Source organism: Protopterus annectens, chromosome 7.part0, assembly GCF_019279795.1.
Source record: "Protopterus annectens isolate FY-2018-M chromosome 7.part0, PAN1.0, whole genome shotgun sequence".
Classification (NCBI taxonomy): Eukaryota; Metazoa; Chordata; order Ceratodontiformes; family Protopteridae; genus Protopterus; species Protopterus annectens.
Window position 1 is genome coordinate 1,308,756,224 of NC_056739.1, and position 22,548 is coordinate 1,308,778,771.

Consider the following 22,548-nt stretch of genomic DNA (forward strand, 5'->3'; position numbering starts at 1 on the left):
AAATTGTTAGAGACTGATCTTGTTTTGATCTAAGAGCTAACTTTGTGGCCTCTTGCTGTGGCTTACTAGTTTTTTGCCTTTTGGAAGAGGTTCCTTTTCTGGAGTAGTTATCAGAGACAGTTTGGTTTTAGCAGTTAATGTTTCTATTTGGTCTGACTGATTGTCCTTTTCAATTACAGAAGTAATTGTTTGAAATTACAGAATGCAATTCAGTGTGCTAATTCTAAGTCACACAATTCTTCTCCTCTGTTGTTTCTTTTGTTTAGGCCCCAGTGTCTGGAAGTATCCACACCATGCAGTTCAGGGTTCAGCATCCAGTAAGTAATATTTTGGTGTGAAAATGAATTTTCTGCCAAAAATATTGGTGAAGATAGATTATATTTGTATTCTTCCCTCAAGCCTTAGAGGTTTAGTATATTTTCTTTGAATGATGCACCAACAAAAGGTCAGATAATGATTAAGAGTTGAGGAGCTGCACAGCTAATGTGCTTACAGACTGTCCACCATTTTGGAATCTCCGCTCCTGAACTAGTTTTTAAGTTTTTCTGTTACATCATGGGTATTTGTAGGGAGGCAGCACAGGTAAAAAAAAAATGTTAATGTGATATTATTCTGTCTGTTAGTAGTTAGGGATGCATTTGTGGAGAATTGCTATGTACCGTATTGGAAGTTGTTGTGTTTGTGAAGACATAGCAACAAGAGGTAATGTGTTGCTTATGATACTATTGTGAGTAATCATAGATGCACAGCGTTTGTTTAGAGGCAGTAGCAGGATATTTTCCAACAGCTTGGCTCTGCACTTAAGAACTTTTATGAATTATCATTTCCAGATATAGTTTTCCAGTTATTGACTATGCATGTTTAATTTAAGTTGTATCTACACTGTAAGTAACCTTACAAACACTATTGCAATCTGCCATAGAAAAATGTTATTCTGGTCATTTTTATTGTATCTGCCTTTAATAATGGAAGTATATATGTTGCTACCTTCTTCAGTTGCAACCTTAAAAATTTCCTTACTGACTTTTCCCGTATAGCCTATTTCTAAGAAATAATCTTCCAAATGGACATATCCATTAAAAAACTTGAACAATGACGTCAACCTAGAAAGACTAACAACTTAGGTCTGTATAACATTAGCTTTAGTGCAATAAATGTGACAGCTCCAGGCATGGAGAGCAATATTACTGAAAGTAGGTTTCTTATAAATGTTGGACTGCATAGAATTGTTCATTGTATCATCTTTGAATTTAATGTCCTGTCAAGAAATATAGTTTGCAGACCATTTATTAATAAAAGAAAAAAAACTATGATGGAATTCTTTGCCACTTGTTCTTCAGAACCTCTCTATACCATAAGTAAATAATCTATACGTTGTGTGTCATAAACTGCTTGTTTCCAGAAAGTGGAAGTATGAAACTAATTATGTTACTATTCAGCTAAAATAATACAACAAAATTGGGAGCTTTAACTGCTTCCATAGCTTCCTCTTTTTTAAAGACTGGATAATGTATTTCAGCAAATAAAATACATATTATTGAATAAAACTACATTTCCTGGTAGACAAATGTGTAAATCAAAACGTTAAGCACACTACTTTACGTTTTCTTCCTCTTATGTATACATAAGATCAAAGATATTTACTGGGCTAACAACCACTAGGGCCCTTATGAGCCTAGCTCTGCAACCCAAGTATGACCCACAAATTTGATTTGTATAGGTGGTGATTTACTGACTCCCTCTGTCCATCAGAGGCATAGGAGCCAGACCATGGGTAAATGTCTGATTACTCACCCATTGATCCAAGTTGCACTTAAATAGGGATAGGAAGGAACTCTGCTTCACATGGATGGCAAGCTTGTTCCAGAGAAAGGGATTTCTCTGAGAAGCATATCTGTCTCTCTGTGTCCTATTTATATTGCAAGTAAAATGTAGGTATTTTAATCTAGTAGTTCTGATGCTATTTGTTTTACAGATGTGCAAAGGTTAATCAAAAACAGGGTCCAGGTGATGCCTTGTGTGCCAGGCAAAGATCACCTCTCAGAAGTCTGTGTGATACAGAGTAAAGGGACAGGGCTTTGTGACAATCAGCTTAGGACATTGTGTTTACCCCCTGTATCCTTTTTGTAAGGAACCTTTGTAGATGTTCCTATTGCTGCATGTGTCTGGTCAGGTACATACTGTACGATGGATTTGATGAGGGCAGAGTACAGTGGTGTGATGACCTCTCTGGACCTAGATGCCATGACTTTGCTTATAATTTGAGCAACATGGAAGGATTTTCTTACTACCTTGGACACATGTTGGTTGTTGGTTAGGTTACTATCTACATGAGTTCCCAGATCCCTGACTAGTGAATCAACTTTTAAAGGTGTTTTATTGATGACATAGTTACCTGAGGTGATAGACTTTCCAAAAGGCACTACAGTGCATTTTTTTTACCAATTTTTAAGCCATGGCTTTGGCACCAAGCTTTTGTTTGTGTTAGACCTTCTCATCTGGGGGGATTTAATGACTGCTCTCAGTTTGCAATCATCTGTGAACTTGGTTAGCCAAAGTCCTTTGACATTTGCTTTTACATCCAAGTAGATGCCAAAGGGGAGTGGACCCAGCACAGAGCCCTTGGGACTCCACTGGTGTCCTCCTGTTTGTTGGAGGTGGGCTCACTGATTCTAACCTCCTGGGTCCTATCAGTGAGCCAGCTAGCTGTCCAGTATGTTATAAAGTGGATCTGAAGTAGTTTACTTCATTTGATCTTCAACCTGTGGGATACCGGATCCGTATCGGATCCAAGTATGCAACTTTACTAGCATCTGCTCGGAGCTCCTCCCCTTACCCATAATACACCTCCACCACCTTCCAACCCTCAGATCTCATTTGCTGCGAATAGCTAAAGCATCGTGATCTCCAGAGCTCCAGATTGTAAGTGGGTAAAAAACTTTAAGATATCTCTTTTTTCTCTCTAAATTTTAGGTAGTGATAGTGTAGGTTCCCCTTTCTCCTCCCCTCGCTTGGTGCGTCAAGTTTCTAGTCTTTAGAGTTGTTAGCTTAGTTTAGAGTAGTTGTGTGCGTTTTTGCCCCCCCCCCCCAGTGTGTGAGTGTGGTGAGTGAGTGTTTATCAGTAAGAAAGAAATAACTTTTCTTTTTCAGTTTTTCTTTCTTCTGATACCATGGCTGATAAGCCTATTTTCAAAGGATGCACTGAGTGTGGCCATAAGTTATCCCCTGCGGATGGCCACACTCTGTGTGTTATGTGCTTGGGCGTGGCCCATCTGAGCACAGACTACACTATATGCGCGGGGTTTAACCCACGTGTCATTAAGACAGGAAGGCCAAGTTGGCCCTGAAAAGGCCTTCTTCCCCCTTCTGAGACAGTTGCCTCATCTTCGGCTTTGGTCACAGTGGCTGCTGTGGCTGCCTCTCCTTCTTCTTCTCCCCTGGCTTCTCCTCCCTCCCAGGCTGGGACTCAACCTCCTGTGCAAAAGCCTGCGGAAGCAGAGTGGAAAAGGGGCAGAGAGAAGGAAAGAGAGTTGAAGTCGAGGGAAAAATGTAAGAGGTCTCCAGACCTCCCTTCACCAGTCGATCCATGACTCCACTCGGCTCCATTCTCCGAGGTTTTCCCCGGAGCCAGAGGAGACACGCTCAGCTTCTGGGGCCTCTGTGGCCCGACCTGCAAGGTCGAAGTCCGTGGCCTCATCGAGGTCCAGCCGGTCTTTGTCTGAGTTCGATATGGATAAAATGATGAGGAGATTCATTCGTACTCCGATCCAAATGGGGGTCTTGCCAGCCCCTTCTCCCTCAGGAGGGGGGAGCTCACTTCCTTTTTTCCAACCAATATCTCCTTCTCCAATCCGTCCATCGGGTCTGGAGTATTCAGATCCGAGGATGGCTTTAGTCGGGGGGGGTGTCAACGCCAACGGTACCTGCTTCCTCGACACCGACAGGTGCCTGAAGCGTGTCGGATCCGACCAGCTCAGATCAGAGCCGCTCTCAGAGCCAGAGCTTGGGTGTTGGATTCGAGGCAGTGGAACTTTCTTCACTGGCTGCACCTTGGTCAGGCCAAGTCCCCTCCCTCGGAGTTCCAACCACTTCGGGCTCGGCTCCGATTCTGTTGTCGGACCCAGGGAGATCGGCCTCCTTATTGTTTTCTCAGTGGGTTCGCTCTCCTTTGGCGTTCATGGTAGAAAGGGTTCTCTCCGCTGGATCGAGACCTCAGACTGCCCCTCGGACTCCACCCAGACCCCCTCGGCTCTTTCTACAATCCCCATCATTTTACCAGAGGGACAGCCCGTGCTCGAGGAACCCCAGACGGTTCCCCCTGTGAAACAACCAGCTTGCGAGTCCCCCCCGGAGAGCCCCCCCCTGGAAAGGTGCCTTACAAGTATACATGCAAGAGGAGGCACTTGGTCTCCCCCGAGTCCCTCACCGAGGATATGGACTTGGATGATGGAGAAGGTTCCCCTAGGTCACCTCCCAAGGATATCTCCTTTGGAGACATTATGGAAATCCTACGCCAACGGGGAAGTTGGCCTGACCCCAAACCTTCTTCTGACGAGTCTGTGTTCCTGGAGGCTTTCGGCATGGGCCCGTCTACTTCCTGGGTGTCCCCTCCCATGGATCCTTTGGTGGACCTGGTCACTTCGTGAGCATGGAAGGAGCTGGACACCATGGAACCAATTCCAAAAAGGCCAGACAAAATTTTGAGTCCTCCCACAGATAGGCCAGCATGGAACAAGGGCTCCCCCATAGACGCTATGGTGGTAGCAGCAGCCACAAAGAAGGAACTTGCCTAGGAGAGTTCCTCGGTTCATCCTCCTGACCGAGAGTCATGGATGATGAACTGCCTAGGGAAGCAGGTTTACCCTTCAGTTACCTTTTCTATTAGGGCACTGAACTACCTGGCCCATGTCTCCAGACTCCAGTGCGACCTGGTAAAGGAGCTGGAGGAATCTCCCCCTACAGCCATGTCGCAGGACAGGGTCTCGTTCTCCACGAGGATGGCCACTTTGAAAGCAGTTTCCAATACGTTCATGCGACTCCTTTCACATGCTACTGAAGGAGCAGCTAGGGTGGCTGGTTCCGGCGTGTCCATGAGGTGCAACGCCTGGCTCAGATTATGTCAATTTTCGGAACCTTCCAAGGTGTCCTTTGCCAATGCCTCTTATGATGGCTCTACTCTCTTTGGTAAGACTGTCAAAGAGATGTTAGTAAAGAGTGAGAAGGATGGGAAGACACTGTCTGCCATCAGGATCCACTTTTCAAACCCTCAAAGGTCCTTTTCCTGGAACCAGAGAGGGTAAAAGAAGATGTGGTTCTGGAAGTCACAGTATTCCCGGGACACTCAGGGCTCTTCTTCCACCAGAGGCAGTAGGGGACAGAATGGATGCTGGCCCAGAGGCAGAGGGGGACTGAGGAATTTTGGGTCTCGAGAACCTTTCTTGGACAGACCCGGGCAGCAACCCTGAGGGGTTGCCCGACTGTTCTACTATGTAGGCAGTCTTGGGACGATTGTCCTTGCACCTAGTGGTATGGGAGTCCATAACATCAGACCACTGGGTGGTTCAGATCATATCCAGAGGATACTGTATCCCCTTTGTGGGTCCCCCCAAATCTCCCAAACACCTCCTGGACGTACCACCCACACAAAGGGAGGCACCAGCACAGGAAATTTCCAAGCTGCTAGAAAAATGAGCCATCTAAGCCGTCCTCCCAGATCAGTCCGGATTGGGCTTCTACTCCAGGTTCTTTTTGGTGCCAAAGAAAACAGGGGACTTGAGGCCCATTTGGGACCTTTCTACCCTGAACCTGTCAGTTGCCAGAGAGAAGTTCTAGATGGTCACACTACAGTCCACAATGCCGTACCTGCAAGAGAGCGACTGGATGTACTCGTTAGACTTCCAGGATGCTTATGATAACATAAAGATGCACAGAAGCTCCAAGAGGTTCCTCTGCTTCCGGCTAGGAGTCAATCATTACCAATTTCGAGTCCTACCCTTTGGTCTCCCCACAGCCCACAGGGTGTCCACCAAAGTGATGGTGGTGGTAGCAGCTCACCTTAGGCTTCAGGGGATTCAGGTCTGTCCGTACCTGGACGATTGGCTCCTCACTGCTCCCACCAGGTGTCTACTCTCCAAAATCAGGGATTATTTCCTGATCCTTGCCCTGCATTTGGGGATCACAGTCAACGCATCCAAATCACTCCTAGATCCTGTACAGGTGATAGACTACATTGGCGCCTGGATAGATACTTTACAGTGCAAAATCTTCCTGACCTCGGAGAGGGTGCAAAACCTGAGGAGGCATGTCTCCCTGATCTACCACTCTCATCTCCCAACGGCGTAATTGGTGTTGAGGGCCTTAGGCTCTATGACGATGACCATAACTCTTCTCCCGTGTGCCCGGTTACACATGAGAATTCTGCAGTGAACTCTAGCTGTACAATGGTCCTTGTTGGAACTGCAGTTGGCATATCCAGTTCAACTCAGTCAAGTCTGTCGGTCGTCCCTCATATGGTGGATATGTTCTCTGGACATTTTGGAGGGATGACCCTTTGTTTCAGCCCCGGCCCAAGCCACAGTGACCACGGACACCTCCCAACTCAGGTGGAGGGGGCATTGTTCAGGCAGGACAGTCCAAGGCCTGTGGTCCCCTGTAGAGACCAGCTTGGACATAAATGTCCTAGAGATGAGGGTGGTCCTTCTAGCGTTGCAGGCCCTTCATGTCTTTCTTCCTCTGGGAATGATTGCAATTCATTCAGAGAACATGTCAGTGGTCTGTTATATCAACAAACAGGGAGGGACCAGATCTTACCCCCCCCCTTTGTCACAAGGCCATGAGAGTGCGGAAATGGGTGATCTCCACCGGTCATTTTCTCATCGCAACACACATTCCGGGATGGTCCAACATCCTAGCGGACAGGCTGTCTGACTATTCTGATGCCTTACGAGTGGTCTCTGAATCTTTCAGTAGCGGAACAGATCTTCAGTGAGTGGGGTCAACCTTGCTGCGATCTCTTCACATCTCCTTTCAACATGAAGTGCAACAAGTTTCTTGCTCTGAACCCCCTACTGGGGGAGTCCCCTAGAGATGCTCTAGTTCATGCTTGGCGTCCCAGTCTTCTGTATGCTTACCATCCAGTACCTCTTATTCCAAGGTTTCTACAGAAAGCTTGACTGGGAGAAAAGAGATCCTCATTGCCCCGTTTTGGCCTCGCCAGGTATAGTTTCCCTTCCTTTGGTCTCACCTTTTGGCTCCGCCTTGGATCCCATTCAGGATCTGATTTCACACCCTTCGGGGGATTCTCATCCAAATCTGGACAGTTTTGAAGCTTACAACTTGTCTGCTCCAGTTTCCGTGATTGCTAGGACTCCTGGATTATCCTCCTCAGTTAGGTCTATTTTGGTGGCTGCTCATAAGTCTTCGACCAGGAAGGTTTATCGCAGCAAGTGGAAACGTTTTTCCCTTTGGGCCTCTCAAAGGAGTTTAGACCCCTTTATGGCTGCTATTTCCACCATTCTTGATTTTCTAGCTGATATTTTTCAACATGGAGCTAGTTCTTTTACTGTCAAGGTTCAGTTGGCTACCATTTCTCATTTTCACATGGGTGAAAATTCTGCCTCTCTAGCCTCCTCTAGACTTTATTAAAGGCACCTTTTTGTTGCGCCCCCCCCGGTCAAGGATCCTGTTCCCCCATGGGACCTTACTATGGTTCTTCAAGCTTTGGTCGCTCCTCCTTTCGAACCTGCTGCAACAGCAGATCTGATGTATTTATCTTGGAAAACAGCTTTTCTGGTGGCTATTACCTCTGCCAAAAGGTTTTCAGAATGGCAGGCCTTGTCCATCAAAATTCCTTACATGATTTTTCACAAAGATAGGGTTTCTCTTCGGGACCAATCCATCCTTTCTTCCTAAGGTGGCGTCACCAGTTAATATCAATCAGACCATCAATTTGCCTGTGTTTTTTCCTAATTTTACTAACAAGATGGAATATAAACTCCACATGTTGGATGTTCATAGACAGTTACGATTCTATTTACACAGGACAGAAAATTTCCATAAATCTGATCAATTGTTTGTATCCTATAAATCTTTTTTGGGGAAACCTATCTCCAAGGTCACTATTGCTACATGGATTTCTTCATGCATCCTTCAGGTCTATAAGGACCGAGGCATGTCGACTCCAGGACAGGTGAGAGCTCATTACAAATTGGATTTGACTTCCAGAAGGAGAGCATCCTTTGATTCTGCAGTGCTCCGGAATATCTTTCTATGAGGGCCTCCCAGGAGTTTAGTAGCTGGGGGACTGTGTCCCACAGGTTGAAGACCAAATGAAGTAAACTAGTTCAGATAAAGAAGTTATGTACTCACCATAACATTCCATCTGAGTAATTCTACTTCATTTGTCTTCAACCATCCCTCCCTCCTTCCCCCGGGCCTTGGCATATGAACAGCCTATGGGCTGCAGTTTTAGGTCACACATATTTTTTCAGGTCGGCTTGTCAGTATAAGGTTCAGCAAACTCAATCTAGGGTTTGGAAGGTGGTGGATGTGTATTATGGGTCAGGGGAGGAGCTTGGAACTCGGAGCAGATGCTAGTAAAGTTGCCGTCTCGGATCTGGTATCCCACAGGTTGAAGACGAGTAGAACTACTCAGATGGAATGTTATGGTGAGTACATAACTTCTTTTTTTATACCTAGTTCAGTACTTTTGACAATGTCCAAGTGAGATATTGTATCAAATGCTTTAGCCAGATATAGGTAGGCAGTATGCATCGTTTTCCCCTCATCCATTGCCTTGGTGACCTTTTCAAAGAAGTTCAACAGATTCAGTAAGCATGACCTTCCTTTTGACAGTCAAACTGGCATGGAGCCAATGTCTGTAGGTCCTTGTTGATAACTTCCATCACAGTTCTTTCCATAGCTTTGCAAATAGGACTAGTCAGACTAATGGGTCGTAGTTTCCAGGATCTATTGAAAGTCCTCCCTTATGAAGGGGATGAATGTTGCAGTCCTCCAGTCACGTGGCACAAAGCCTGTTTTCAGACCATAGTTAAATAATTACTTCAGGTGTCCTGATAGTTCATATTTTAGACTATTTAGGAGGAATCCTAGGATGTTATCAGAGCCCACTGAAGCTGTGTTCTTGGCTATGGTGAGTTCAGCCAGTACATGCTCCCTAGTTATAGCTGGAGGGGTTATGTTTGAAGGTCTTTTTTGAGGGGATGGTTGGAGGTGAACTGAATTTGCCCAGTAGCAGCTTTGCTGTATCGCCAGGCTCAGTGAATGTGGCAACATTAGCCACCAGTTCAGTGCATTACTGTGTGCTGACCTTGGTGTTTCTGACATAGCTGTAGAAGGCCTTATCTTTCACCTTGCTATCTTAACCTCAAAGTTCACTTTGCTCAACCTAAATATTTTTATTTATTTATTTTATTTTACATTTGTTGACCGGGCTAGTCCAGCTGGATATATGTCCATTTTCAGTGGAGGCCCGGGGAGAAAAGCTCCACAAATTACAACAACATAAAAGGTCAAGACAAAGACAATAACAGTATAATTTGGTACATAAGTTTTAACAATTATAGTACAAGCCTAAGATTATATATTTTATATTTCAGTAGGAAAAAGGAAAAATTTATCTAAGAATAGATGAATAAGACTAATACATTTGTATTAGAAATGGTGTAGTACAAATCTTTATAACATATTACAAAATTAGATACACCTAGTAATTTATGATAAGAGATACTGAGGTCTCACAAAAACCTAAGAAAGAAAAACACTAGAGATCAATAGAGTATAGAAGAACAGCAAACAAGGATGGATTTCTAGTGTTATTTAACACATAGGTTGTGATACTATATGAAGGTGTTAAATAGCTCTCTTAGTTGCTTATTTACTTTGATGAAAGAGATTCTATGGGAATTACCCTTTCTGATTTTTGCTATTTCCTTTTGATATATATCCTGTTTAATTTGAGATGTCACCAGGGCAGGTTTGTTTGCAGAGCTAGTCCTGGGTAGGTGTACAGCAGCCTCTATGCAGCCATTGACATAATTGTATAGAGTTTCTGAGAGCATTTCAGTGTAGGCTGCTGTGTTCCCTGGGTTTGGAGGGGCATTGAGTTCTGACAAGCCATTATTTAATAAAAGGTTGTCTTGGGATAGTTCCTAACTGTTACTGGATTTAATAGGCTTGCAGAGTTGATTCTGATTTCTAAGGAGACAGCTTTGGGACGTAACACCCTGTGAGGGCAGTATAGCAAGACAAGTTTCCTCAGGTAAGTGAGGCTCAGATCATGTTGAGACAAATAGACCAATATGTGGACTTTGAAGGTATTGAACTGGAAGCCAGTGTAAGCTCCACAATACTGCATAATATGCTGGTAGTGTAATGTAACAAAAAGTAGACTGGCTATAGAGGTCTGCAGTAGCTTTAAGCAGTCAATCTTTGTGTTACAAAGTCCCAGGTAAAGGGTATCACAGTAGTGAAGTCTGGAGTAGAATAGAATATAAACGTGATGGCAGGTGTGTACCCAAGAAGACTGAATACTGTAATTAAATCAAAAGGTGCTTCAACAAAGTATTAGTTTAAGGGTGTGCAAACTTATGCAACCAACTTATTGTACTTTTATATCCCCCCCCCCCAATAGATTTGTTTGTTTTTCAATTAAATTGTACAGGTTATAGGTCACATTAAATGTGGGAAAAGTTTTGAAATTATTTATTGTGGCCTCATTTTTTATATCACAAAAACCTGGCATTTTAACAGGATTGTGTACACTTTTTATATCCACTGTAAGTCACTTACACTGAAAGCAAGTCTTTCAGAATCAGGGCAGACTTGCACTGAGAGGTACTCTTTTGGAATCTGGCCCACATATCAGATGTCCAAATTATGTAACATTTAGGGAAAATTTGGAAATCTTTTGTGTGAAACACGAAATAAATTATATTGCAGGTTTGTGGAATGAATTTATGGCAAACCAGACTGCCCTTTCTTTCATTTATTAATTTTCTTTGCTTTTTAGGTAGAATAATGTTCCACATTATCTTAAGTTGTTGTTGTTTGTCTTTTGGCATTTTCCCGGTAAGGGGTCGCCACAGCAGAACTCCGGTCCGCTAATGATTGGCAGTAGATTTTTTACGAAACGCCGAGGTGCCAGCTTGGCACCCAACCATTTACGCACGCACGTCTTTCGAACGCTACCCAACCACGGGGAGGACATGCAGACTCCACACACAAGGCACTCCCAAGCCACGCCGAGAATCGAACGGGAGAACCTCTTGCTGTGAGGTAACAATGCTACCGCCGTACCACCGCGGAATATATCTTAAGTTGCTACATTAATTGCTCATGTTTCTTTTGAGTAGAGTTTTAGATAGTTTGTGAAGTTTTTGATGAATTCAGTGTCTAGTGGATGGTTTTCTATTGACAAACTTTTTAATAATTTTTCTTCTTGTATTATCAGTCAAGTTTTTATGCATTTTGTTAATGTAATGAGGGATATGTTAGGGTTTGCTATTTTTGTTGTTCATTTGTTTTTAGTTAGCTTGTTTTAGTTGGTTTAGACAGAATTGGGTATGTTTTACCAGAAATGTGATTTATCAGTTGGCTAGTTGTGAATGGTGCTTTATCTTATTTTCCTTTTTATTCTTTGCTTTACTTTTTTTATATCCTAATGTGAAAAAAGGCATCATTTTATAGGGTTGATTTAGGTGGGCTGTATTGTGTTAGGGAGTTGTAGATGTATATTTTGTATATTCAGTGTTTGAAGTTACTCGTTTTAGTTACTGTGAGGTAAGTGTGAAATGTCATCTGTATTTAATTTTGTCTTATTTTACTTTTTCTGCAAGTGCAGATTTCCATTTGAGTAGTTTATTCTAATTCAGTGGTGTAGAGGGATTAGTGATGGTGTAAGAGTACATGTCTACTAATGAACCAGATGTGTTTTTTATCATACCATTTATCGGAGTTTGCCATTGGTATGAGGGAAAATAATTGTCTTGAAAATGACACATCATCTGTACCACATTGTGACCTAGTTTTAAACTTTTACATCAATACAAGTGGTTTCACAAAGGCATTTTTATTTGAGACATACAGTACTGGTGCAGTTTAAAATGTACATTTACTTTGTGTTCTCTCTTTGCGTGTGGCTTCTTTAGTGCACTGTTCTGTGCTTCCCAGTAAGCATATTTGTTTTCATTTTTAAAATAATTTTTACATACGTTTTAAACTATGCCCATTGTGACGATAGAAGGTACTGCCAGCACAGCTAGTTGGAAATGTGTAAATAATTATATGTCATTTGTGAGTATTAAACTGATTTATACAAGATGCTTGTGTTACAAATGGATTAGAACTATGTCATGTGTATATGAAACTAATTTGTACAGATGTTTGTGTTGAAAAGGTATTTGTAAAGTGCTTGAGTTTGAAATGTATTCACAGTGTGTCCTACTGGAGAGAACAGAAATGTATGTGCAGTATTGCAACTGTTTAAATGTATATTTTTAACAGAGGAAACTCAGTCCAGCAAACTTTAAAATAGATCGTAAATGTAATCACTTTATGGGCTAGGCCGTAAAGATGCTATCTCACAGGTTTCAATGCAGCCAGAGACACAAAGTCTGCATCCGGAAGCTTTCTGTATTATCTTTGGGGTGAGCTAATTACTATTCTGGAAATGTGGAGGTATGCATTTGTTTTATGACTTCCAGCACCTGTCACAGATCTGAGCAAAAGCCCTGGTGTGTGTATTTTTACAGGTAGCTACTAAATCCTGTCAACTTCCAGCAGTGTGGATTTGCATGGGAACTAGAAGTCAGATCACCAGAAGTGATGTCATTCTGCAAGCTATCCCAGAATTAATATTTTAGATATTATTTTGAAATGTCTTTTGGTGAGACTGAACATTCTGTATTCTGTCTTGGGCCTGACAACAAGGACCATTCACCACATCATCTGCCTTGCTCTATTAATTAAGTAGGGAATATTATAATTCTCTTAGATTCAGTCAGTAATATAGTGAAGCTTAATTTAGATATTGTTTTTCTTTATTAGTCTGAGCCTGTCCTTCAATGTTGTTTAAGTATTTCCTGTGATTTTTGAATTCTGTGACTGTGAATATGTACTTAGTATTTTCCTGCTGTCTTATTATTTGTTATTAAATGTATTTAAAACTTTCATTGTGTCTGATCTTTGTAAACATATCTAAGTTTTGAGAGTATTTTCATATTTATTTGGTGTAGGCCACTCCTAATAGCCTTGTTTTTGGTCAAACTACCATTTGTATTAATGTTAATTTCTTTCAGTATATTGGGTACCCTTGTAAGTGCCTTAAAGTAGCTGATGAAGGGTTCTGGTGGCAGTGATAACTACCTTATAGTCTGGGCAAAAGGGGGCATAGCTAGTAAAGCTATGCCAGCCTTTACCAAGTTTGTGTGTGTGCGCGTGCAAATCAAATCTCAGAGTGTGTGTGCCACCTACTTGGGCAGGTACATGAAGCACTGGCTGGACAGAGAGAGTATTGGTAGACTTGGCTTGGAACCCTGTTTAAGGACTATAAAAAACAAAAAAGCTCAGAGCCAAAAGCAGTATGACTGCAAAAATTCTTTACTGGTGCTTCCTGATATCTCGGCTACTGCCTTCGAGAGAGGCTATAAGATTGATGAAATTAATAGAGCAAGACAGGAAGTTCAATGTTTAAGACAAAATGAAGCTAAGCCGTATTTTTGATAGGGTTGACAACATTGTTAGGAGATGGCAAACAAATATAGTTCGTGTTCCTTTAAAATATACAGCGTATGTGAAGTGATTAAAAGAAATTAGCCGATCTTGATGACTAATGAAGAAGTAAAGTCTGTTGTTGCCTTAGAACCTAGCTTTTCTTTCAGGAATGAATGATCACTTAAGAGACAGCGGTGTTATACAAGCTTAAATGTTCAGGAAGGTCATTGTGATGGTGTGAAGGGCACTCTTACCTGTGGGTCGTGTAGAGCCTGTGAGCATATAGATTCATCTTCTGAGTTTATACAGCCAAATACAAGGTATCAGCAGACTGCAACACCAAGAAATTTGGTTTATATTGCTAAATGTGTTATATACCTGTGTTTTTATGTGGGCAAAACCAATTGCAGTTTGAGAGATTGTATCATACAGCATTTGGTAATGGCTTGGCGAAACATTTTAGGTGTTATAATGATGCTATGCACTTTTTTTAGATTTGCAGTACTCCAAAAGGAGAGATAAATCAGCAACTAAAGGAGAATAGTATTACTGTAACTGAATTCATCCGTAAGTCTTAGTGAGTGCCCTCACTAAGTGGACCCTGTTTTTCACAAAATCTCACCAAGAAGACACTGTAGTTTATATAGCACATATCATAGACAGAGGTATGTTAAAACATAAAAAAGAGCTGGGTGCACAAGACCCAGGATAAAAGATGCCCAATCCTGGTAGGCACTCTAGTGCTAGGATTGGAAAAAATGACAGTGTAGAATCCTCAAGACACAGAAACATTTCTAGAATGGGGCTAGGCCAGGCCCAGGGGGAAGATGGCCCCAGTGTTGTAGAAGGAAGTAGCAGTCCACAAAAATAAAAAAAAAACTGATAGGCCAAAAAAGAGCCATACAGCCGATAGACTGCGCTATTGAGGATAAGAAAGAAATTAGGTATTGTTACTATTATGCAAGAAGCCCAGAATTTCCAGACAGAAGATATATGAAAAGATTGAGAGAAATTAGAGGAAAGAAAAATACTTCCACAAGAAAAACTGTCAGAAGATTCAAATACAAATTTGTGTTTAGTAATGCAACAAATCCTTTAGCCCAAGAAACCTTGGGCCGTTTGGAAAAAGAAGTGACTAACAAAGTGCAGAAATATAAAGAACAAAATCTAGAAACTTTTGAAAGGTATAAAAAGACATATGGACATGGAAAGAGAGGCCAATTTAATAAACACAAAAAAAGGCAGCCCCAAAGATATTCGAAGAGAAATATAGGCAAAGGCATATGGAAAATTTCACAATAAAAAAAATAAGATCAGAAAGAGGGACTGTAGAACAGAAGATTAGTCAAGTAGAAGTTAAAAAAAATAGAAGCTGAAGTTATGAAGTACTTGTGAAGTGAATTGTATTACAGCATGATGGAACAACGAGACCCCAAAGTAAGGAGAAACAGGAAGAGCAGGAAACATCTGAAGAAGAAATATGGACATGGGAAAGAAAAAAGATTTATTATGGTGCAATATTTATGCAAAGGAGAAAACAAAATAATTAATACAAAAAGAGCAACACCAAAGATATTTGAAGAGAAATGCAGGCAAAGGGATCCAGACATGGACAATTTTACAATACAAAAAAATAAAAAAAAAACAGAGAGGAAAAGTAGAAAAGAGTGTTAGTAATGGAGAAGTTAAAGAACTAGAAACTGAGGTAGTGGCTTACCTGCAAAGTGAAGGATTTAGTGTAGAAAATTTAACTCCGATAACATCACAGCAGGATGGAGCAGTGGACACCAAAAGGATAAAGTAGTGGAGCAGTAAGCATCTGATCAGTTGCCATATGAAGATACTTTGGAGCCTTCCACAAGAAACCAATACAAATGTTCAGTTGGAGGAGGACAGCAAGGGAAGGAACAGGAAACTGTGGCAACTCTGACGCAGTCAATGTGTTGGAGTGGTAGGCCAGTGAGTTCCCATATGAAAGAGTAATGCATGCTCACTCTGCCCCTAACCATAATCCTTTATCTTGCCTTGGAAAAACCCTTTCCGCAACACTACCACTACACAAGATACTTGGACAATATACCACATGTAACAACTTGCACAAGCGCGCCTGTGCGCAAACCCCCCCCAAAAAAAATCAAAATATCCCTTTACTCGGCCCTTATTCTAACCCTACTATGCAAACACTAAAATATGTCACCTTTCCTATTTCTTACTGTGTCCTTAACCTAGCAACACTGTCACATGCACACTAACTCAAATGCCAAAACTTTTGATACATCTGATAGTTTCAACCTTAGCAAAAGAAACCACACTTAACTGCCATAACCCACCTTCCTACTTTCAATAGCTGTAGCATTTGACGAACAGTACACTTGAACAGAAGTGTATTCAACCACTTTTCCAGGCAAAGCATGTTTCATAAAAAAAGACATTCAACAACCTATGGTAGATCCATATTCTCCATCCATGCCATATGTATACCTATATGTGTGTGTATGTGTGTGTGTGCGTGTATGTATGTTTATGTATGTGTGTGTAATGTGTACACATAGCTATAGCAACTGCCTCTCTCCTATATATATATATGTGAGTGTGTATATATATATATATATATATATATATATATATATATATATACACACACACACACATATATATGTATATAATATACACACACATCTCTTTGTGTGTGTATGTATATATATATATATATATATATATATATCTACTTGTGTGTGTGTGTGTGTGTGTGTGTGTGTGTGTGTGTGTGTGTGTGTGTGTGTGTGGGTATGTATGTATATAAACACACACACTGGATATAAAATGTTTACACACCCGTTAAAATGCCAGTTTTTTTGTGATATAGAAAAATTGGACCACAATAAATAATTTCAAAACTTTTCCACCTTTAATGTGACTTATAGAATACTTTTCCAGAATTTTGGACCTAGGATAGTGAAGCATTGATCTATGCAGTTACGTTTTTTTTTTTTGGGGGGGGTGCATAGTGTTGTGCTTTTTGAGGCTGTTGGATGAAGAGGTTGTCTAATTAGTTGAGTTTAAATGCTAGAGGAGATAAGGTCTGGTTGACTAGGAGTTTGAATATCTGGGATCCCACAAGCAGGTCAGCTATTTGTTGAACAGGAGGCCATTTTACATTTTCAGTGGTGTTCATTATATGGCACGGGGTAATAAATCTACAGATTTTATTACTTATTTTCCGAATGTGTTAAGGGAGCTTGTTTTTGGTGCTTAGGCTATGGGGGACATATTCAAGTTGGTAGAGTAGAATGCCTTTGTCTGTGGCTTTTGTGGAGTTTTGGTAAGTAACAGAGATTTTATTCGCCCAAAATAGGAGCGCATTTACCATTTTCCTTGCTTGGTTGAGGGAGAAGTTAAGGGAGAGGTAAATCCAAATGCCAAGATATTTAAAAGAGGTACTATTTTGTATGGACCCTTCTATACAATATGTGGCTTTAGCTTTGTTTTAATGCTGTCTGGAAATCTGTCCAGTGTTTCCTGGACTGTAATACCAGTGCACTGGCAGAAATAACTACCCAGTAGAGGTGCTAATATCATGGAGCTGGTCTTGATTGCCTGTTACTGAACCCACAGCTCCTCATCCCTTGTTAAATCTGGCTACTAATGAATCATCTTCTCTAACAGCCCTAGTTGTACCACCCTACCATCAAATGAAATCCTCTTTGGGACTTCTATAGGACAAACCTACTTCATCTTGTAGAAGTCCAAGGCAAAATTCCCGACAATATCCTACAAGCATACTCAACTGTGTGGGCTGCTGCATTCACCTCCAACATTTACCAGCAGCTAAACAGTTGCATAGGAAAGTCAGTAGCCATCCTTCTAAATATAATGGTAAATTCCGGAATTAAACTTTCTGCAGGAACTCCTAAACTGTAAAACAACAAAAAAAGAAAAATAATGAAAAGTTGTAGGAAATATCCATCATCCCACCTCAAGACTATACTAAAACTTGCAAGAAGAAACTAAAAGCTGTATTAGAAAATTTAAAGCAAGTATGAGCTTAAGGTTGCTACAGATACCAAAGGAAACCACAAGTATTTTGTCATTTATATCAGGGGGTTAAGGAATACTGTCCAACAGTGCACTGAACTCATCCTTATTAAAATTGCACATTCCAATCCTTAGACTATAGCAGTATATTAGCAGAGAAATTTAGTGATAGCTTTACTCCACATGCCAACATTGCCACCACCACTGTGACTGAAAATTTTAATTTACCCCAAAATCCCTCTGGAGCACGTCTTCAAATCTCTGTCAAAGACTATTAATAACACCTCCGTGGTACCAGACAACAGACCAAGCTGCATTCTCATTATTGCCTTCTCTGGACCCACATTATTATAGGCACCTCAGCCTCACCAGACATATGCACAGCCATGGAATGTATGATAGCAGAACTCAGTGACACAAGCATAGGCAAACAGAACTAACCTAGACCCAGTCAGTTTGGTTTTGCGAAGAGCAGATCTTGCCACATGAACTTAGTAATTTTCTTTGAAAAGTTTACAAAGGCTATGAAGAGTACAACAGGCAGGCATCCAAGCCAGTATCCCAGCCATGTGATTGATAGAGTTTGTTAATGATTATTTGTCAGGCATCATCGTCTATTCATCCACTGATGCTAAACAGCCCCAGCAAAGGCATATATACAGACCTGGTGTACTGAAAAACAGTCTCAAGTTAAATGCAGCATAGTAGTGTTTGTCAGAAAACTGCTCCCATATCACAGGTTTTAAATGGTACTGCTCTTCAGGCAGACACTCTCCTTGGAGATCTGGATTCTTATGTGGACAACACTCTCTCACCCCCTCCCTCCCTCTACCTTTTTCATTAGATCATCATGTTTGTCAGGAAATCCTTCAATCTGTCCTAGTTAATTTCCAAAGTAGTAATTTCAGGATCCAAGGATTTGATTCTAATGCTGCACCCCTCCCTTATAAGGCTTGTTGAATACAAAGCCGCATTTGTTATGTACAAATCCACGCATATTGCTCAACTGGAAAGGTCCCAAAGTTTTTTAACCAAGAAAAATGAAGGCCTTAAATCTTTCAACTATGCTGACTGGTTAGATGACTCTCTTTATACATTGTAGCTTTTCAACTGATCTGAAGAGGCCTACATCTTACTTTTTGAGCTATGAAAAACATAATCCTATTTGCTTCTGTTTCTTCACAATACCAGTAACTCTGTAGACATCTGCAGTAAGTACCTAAATGTGAATCACTGATTAAATAAGACTCTCTGGAAGGATAGGTTGCTAACTTTATTGAATTCTCAGTTAATGGAATATGTTACCACTATAGGGCAAACATACCACTATACTGGCAACCATTTGGGCTGTTTTGCACTCCCTAGGACCTTGCTTGATAGATCTGCTACTGCCACCCGTTCAGCCCGTTTCTTCCAGGACAGTGTAAGCTGGCCACTCCTTGGCTGGACAAGAGCCCTACGGCTCATTTTGTTTCTACCCAGGAGTGTGGATAAACTGTCCATTCCCCTTGAGAGGTGTCAGTAGGGAGTGGGCCAGCTTGATGATCCTGGGGCATGACCTACCTTTTACCCATAGGTAGCATCCCTTCTATTGCAGTCTTCCAAAAGCAAAGTGGACCTCTGCATGCCAGAATCCTGTTGGCTTGCTGATGTTATGCAGTGTGGCTCTGCAGGGTCAGCTGGCTCTGATTCCGTTTAGTAAAGCCTAGTGTCCTTGCTAAGGGTCACTCTATGGGGTAAGCCAAGCAACCCCCCCCCGGATGCATGAGTCATCAGTGGCCACTCACTCCCATCCTCCTCAGTCAGCTCCCCAGCACGTACAGGTTTTCTGATAAAATTCTGATCACCTGTAACATAGGGCTTTATACCACAGAGTTGGCTGCACCTTTAAGGCTATTCTAAATTATCGGATGGGTATCATGTAAGGTCTTACTCAGTTTTTTGGGAAATAAGCACTATTAAGTGCTTAACAAAGAGGACAAGAGCTTTTAAATGTAGTTACTTACAGGTGTATAAGCATAGGTATCTTATGGTCCCATGATTACTTGCCTAGTATTATTATTGCGTTCCTGTGTATCTGAGTTTTTTAAATTATTCTTTTTAAATAGATTATGCTTTTTCTGCTTACTGTAAATAACCAGGTATTTGAAGAGTATCATTAATAGCATAAGCACTAGCAGAATAGAGACAGCAATGTCTGCTTGTGCTCCTAATTTGTTTCATAATATTAATAATGGATATCATAAATCAAAAACAAATCTGTATAAGAGAAATGAGAACAAAATCAGCTCTTTCTGTCCTAGGGAGGTGAACTATCTTTAGCTGGATAAACATAGGGCAGGATTCACGAAGGCTTGCATGGAGAGTAAGAGACGTGTAACACTCCATGCAAGCCTCGCGATCCAGGAACAGCCCTAAACTCCATGTAAGAGACCAGCTAAAACGTCTCTTACATGGACTGGGCGTGGACATGCTAAATACCTCACTTGCAGCCGAAAGGTATGCAAATGAGGTATATTAGCGATCCACGAAGCAGAAACCAGCCCGTGTAAGAGACGTTTTAACTGCAGAAATGTACTCAGTTGACAACTGAGTACGTTTCTGCAAAATTCACAACGGAGCCATGTCAGCTCCAAATAAAGGGTGCATATGTGTCAGGCAGCATGCCAATGGCCAAATATGTGGCCATTGGCAAGGTAACCCAATGCAAAAATAATAAAAATATAATTTTTTTTTTTCGGCGATCGCCGATGTTTAAACCCAGAGCAGCCCCGCGCAAACGGGCTGCGCTGTATAAAACATAAAAATGAAGGTTATAAACCCACAAATGTGGGTTTTATGCAATACATGGAATGACAATGCAGGGACCAGCAGACCAAAAACAACATGGCCACCGTGTAGTGGTTGCTAAGGGGGGAAGCTGAGTGTAAGACATGTAACTAAGCATTAGTAGGCAATCTCATGTAAATGAGGGTTAGGATACTGAATCTCACAGTCACATAGCAAATGAGCACAGTCTGAGTAGTGTAAGAGATACATAAGGGGGAGGAATAGAGTAGGAGATAGGTGACATCACAGGGGGGAATGGTAGAAAGAAATGCAGTTCATTGGAGGTCAGTGTAACATGACAGATGACAGACACAGATCAGGGAAAGAGGAGTGCCACAAGATAAGTCTGGGAAAGTCAAGAAATGGAAGGTGTGTACACTGTTACTTACACTAAAGTTTCTTGCTGGACGTGCATGCGCACATGTGCGCACCATGAAGCGCGAGTAGGGCAGTGTGCGCGCATGTAAGGCAGACTGAGCATGTGGGAGAGTGTTGGTAGATGTTTAACACTGTTTGCGCTGGTGTGCGCGCGTGTAGGGCAGACTGAGCATGTGGGAGCCTGTTGGCAGACTTGTAAGACTGTTTGCGCTGGTGTGCGCGCGTTTTAACCCGAATAAGCAGATTCTGAACCGTGTAAGCATGTGTGCATGCGTGTAAGCCACTGTGAGCGTGTTTCTGCTGGTATGCACGTTGCTCCCACCTGAGGAAACAGAAAGGAAAAAGGAAGCAACAGAATTAGTAGGAAGCTAGCAGGGAATACTGCTGGAGCTAGCAGGTGAAAACAATTAGAAGCAGGCAATTACACAGGCAGAATAGTAGCCCAGCCCAGCACTTAAAACTCTGCAAACAGCAGTGCAGGATGTTTCTCTCAAGAGACACTGCAAGACAGGAGTAAGCTAATAGAAGTGAAAACTGAAAAAGCTGAACTCAGAGCAGAAATGTTAGGGGCTGCCATAGCTGTCATAATGAGACATAGGCGACTTGCTGAGGGTGGTGACAATGCAGATGGTGCCAGACAACCCACAGTGAGGAGACGGAGAAGAGTGTACAGGCCCAGGGTCACCTACCATGTGTTACATGAGCTGGAGATAGTAGAGCGCTATAGAGTGGACAGAGAGCTCCTGCAGCAAATAGTTGAACTGTGCAGGCCACGCCTCACACACAGAACCAACAGAGGGGAACCCATCCCAGTGGAAACCAAGGTATGTGTTGGCCTAAGAATACTAGCAACAGGTACCTTCCAGAGACCAACTGGTGATATGATGGGGATATCACAGGCATCAGCCTCCAGGGTACTGCATCAGTTCCTGGATGCCATGTCAGCACATGTAGGTGATCATTTATATTTCCCCAATGCCCGTGAGGTATTGGCCAGCAATATGCGTCTCTTCCAGCAAATAGCGGAATACCCTGAGGTAGTGGGTGCAATAGACTGCATGCACATACGCATCAAAGCACCAGCCGGTGAGCGGGGTAGGGCCTACATTAACCGCAAGGGCTTCCCCTCCATCAACTGCCAGGTCGTGTGTGATGCCCAGGGCATAATAATGAATGTGTGTGCTGGCTGCCCTGGGAGTTACCATGATTCCCACATCTGGCATTTGGCGCAGCTGTACCAGACATTTGCCAATGGGGACATCCCACACGGACACCTAGTGGGGGATGCAGGTTATGCACTGGAGCCGTGGCTGATGACACCCATCAGAAACGCACACACACCTGAACAGGAACGCCATAATGAGGCACATGCACAAACACGTAATGTAATAGAGCGTGTGTTTGGGCTGCTCAAGTCACGGTTCCGGTGTCTGGACACATCTGGTGGAGCCTTGCAGTACACACCAACTACATGTACCCAAATTGTCATGGTATGTGCTATGCTACATAATATGATCTTGCGAAAACAGCTGCAGCAGGACCAGCATAGGGCTGGGCCAAACAGCCCCCCACCAT

General features: G+C 42.2%; 1 protein-coding gene across 4 annotated transcripts in view; it reads left to right on the forward strand.

Annotated features, from left to right (window-relative positions):
* HEMK1 (HemK methyltransferase family member 1) overlaps positions 1-22,548 on the forward strand; it is a 1,059,949-nt gene that overhangs the window by 110,306 nt on the left and 927,095 nt on the right. For 2 of the 4 annotated variants that reach the window (XM_044077922.1, XM_044077919.1), the window contains exon 1: positions 265-317. The exons of the other annotated variants lie outside the window; for them this stretch is intronic. The gene's annotated coding sequence lies outside the window, so the exon portion shown is untranslated. Of the gene's footprint in view, positions 1-264; positions 318-22,548 lie in introns of those variants that run through there. 4 annotated transcript variants of the gene reach the window in all.